This window comes from Microtus ochrogaster, chromosome 22, assembly GCF_000317375.1.
Source record: "Microtus ochrogaster isolate Prairie Vole_2 chromosome 22, MicOch1.0, whole genome shotgun sequence".
Lineage (NCBI taxonomy): Eukaryota > Metazoa > Chordata > Mammalia > Rodentia > Cricetidae > Microtus > Microtus ochrogaster.
The window spans coordinates 16308199-16310706 of NC_022023.1; the positions used below are offsets into that span (position 1 = coordinate 16308199).

The 2508-nt window shown below is 40.4% G+C and overlaps 1 protein-coding gene across 2 annotated transcripts in view; it reads left to right on the forward strand.

The window, feature by feature from the left end:
• Window positions 1–2508, forward strand: part of Ntrk3 (neurotrophic receptor tyrosine kinase 3) — a 360980-nt gene that overhangs the window by 297420 nt on the left and 61052 nt on the right. The window lies entirely within an intron of this gene.

Consider the following 2508-nt stretch of genomic DNA (forward strand, 5'->3'; position numbering starts at 1 on the left):
TTTTTTTTTTTTTTTTTTTTTTTTTTTTTTTGCCCAACAGTTAATATATATAAACAAGGGTGTGGAAAACACAGCCCATTTTTAAGGTACTTGCAGCCTGCTGGGGAGCCAAGACAAACACCTGTAAAACAACTGGAAGGCCAGATAAGACAGAACATAGTTTGTGTGAGAGCAAGACTTTAAACTCCGGATGCTCCTAGGCACGCAGGGGCACAACTTCTCAATACCCATCCCGAATTGCAAATATCTGAAGATGGAGCCATTTCTGGTAGCACTGACCTGGAATTCCAGTATTTAAGAGGCTGATAGAGAAGGATCAGGAGTTTGAGTCTAGCCTGGGCTACACAGCTACATAGTAAGAGTCTGCCTGGAAACAAGCAAGCAAACGGTTGCTCATCATTTCCTAGCCATGCAATATGTCAAAGAGCCATGACTGTCTTCTTGGTTATCCCATAGTTGACAGGGAGCTATAGCTCACTGTGGTTACCCTCCATCTTAAGAGAGAACCACACTGAGTAGCCTAGGGAAAGATCAAAATTCTAAGCTCAAAGTCAGCCTTCTACTGACTGTATTTTTTTCTAACCATCAGTTGTCAGGGATTATATGGAATACTATTCATAGTTTCAAGGTGATAACATCACTTTCAATTAGTCATTTAATACCCAGTCCACTTACACAGCATTGGCACCCAAGCGAACTTCTTGCATGGCACATGGGAGATATTTTCTTATTTTGTACATAATAAATATCCATGTATACATACATATAAATATGTGTGTATACATATGTGTGCATATATATACATATGCAAATATATGTATATATATTTTCCTCTCTCTGTTATTCTGTGTTGTGTCCCAAGTGATGCTCAGTGCTCTTCCAGTGCACAACGCATTCTTGTACTCTGAGTTTTTCTGTTTGTAGAATTTTTTTTAAGCTTTAACCGATCAAGTGGTTTATTTCCAAGACATCTAATTGGTGTCTAATTTTTGTTCTTTTCACTTCCTGTCTTACTTATCTTTGTTTTTATTGTCTGTCTTGGTGGTTTTCTTTACTTTTTTCCATTTTTGAGATGGGATCCCACTATGGGATCCCTGGCTGACCTGACATCTTCTGTGTAGCCTCTCCTAATCTCAGGCTTGTGGTGATCCTCCTGCTTCTGCTTCCCTAGTGCTAGGATTATAGGCATGCATCGCCATGCCTGACATACATGTGTACTGATCATACACATTGTTTGTTTGCGTGTCTTTGTGCCATGTGTATATGCACAGTACCTGAAACTGTGGAAGTCCAAAGAAAACTTTCAGGAATTGATTCTCTTCTTCTACCAATGAGTACAGGGGACTCAACCCATATCTTCAGGCTTGGTGACAGGTGCCTTTTCTCTCTGAGCTATCCTGTTGGCTTATCTACTGTTGTTTTCATAAGAAGCAATTATTTTTTCATTTTCTTGGAGAATGTCCTTATTTCGAAGTAAATATGGGCCTGGTCTGCAGGAATCCAAGTTCTTGTTGTGACAGTTTTCACAACTTGGATTTAGCATATTTCTTTGAATACATCTGAGCCTCAGCATTTGAGTTTCTCTGGGATTGGAGGATTGTTTTGATCTGTGTGGCATGCTCATGACTTCCAGTTATAGTGATTTAAATTGGAGCCAGAACTGAAAGCATTTGTGAAAAATTCTTAGGACAGAATCTTGGGGGATTTTTGGAGGGGGGGCTAATGTATTTTTATTTGTCATTTATGAAGTTTAACACAGGATGTCTCAACTTCAGGACTCTTGGCAGAGTGGGGAAATTCAGTGTTGGTAAGAGCTCTTGACTTCCTTGTATAGTGGTTAGCAGACTATTTTGGTCTCTGTCCAGTAGGTGCCAGCTCTCATTGTAACAGACAGAAATGCCCCTGACATTGCCCAGTAGAGCATGGAGAGCACGCTGTGCTTCAGTCAACACATTGTCAGCAAAGAGTAGCGATCTCATAGAATTACAGGCAACAAGGAAAGATGGGGCGGGAGAGGTCTTCCTCAGAGAAGAGCATGTCCGTTGGTCACCTAGTGCCAAAGGGCCAGCCCTAAACTCCTACAGACAAGTAACATTGCTCAACAGGTTATATTTGAGAATATGGGTATACACAGAAACACACACACATATGCATATACACACACAGACACACCCTTGCAATAACAGTTGATGAAAAAAAGAGGCCAGGATTTGAAAGAGAGTAGGGAGGGGTATATGATATAATCTTAAACATAAAGAAGAGAGGCTGAGTGGTGGTAGTGCACGCCTTTAATCCTAGCATTTGGGAGGCAAAAGCAGGCAGATCTCTGTGAGTTCCAGGCCATTGCGGGCTACAAAACAAGTTCTAGTACAGCCAGGGTTCTCACACAGAAAAATCCTGTCTCAAAAAACCAAATAGATAGATAGATAGATAGATAGATAGATAGATAGATAGATAGATAGATGATAGATGGATGGATGGATAGGTAGATAGATAGATAGATAGATA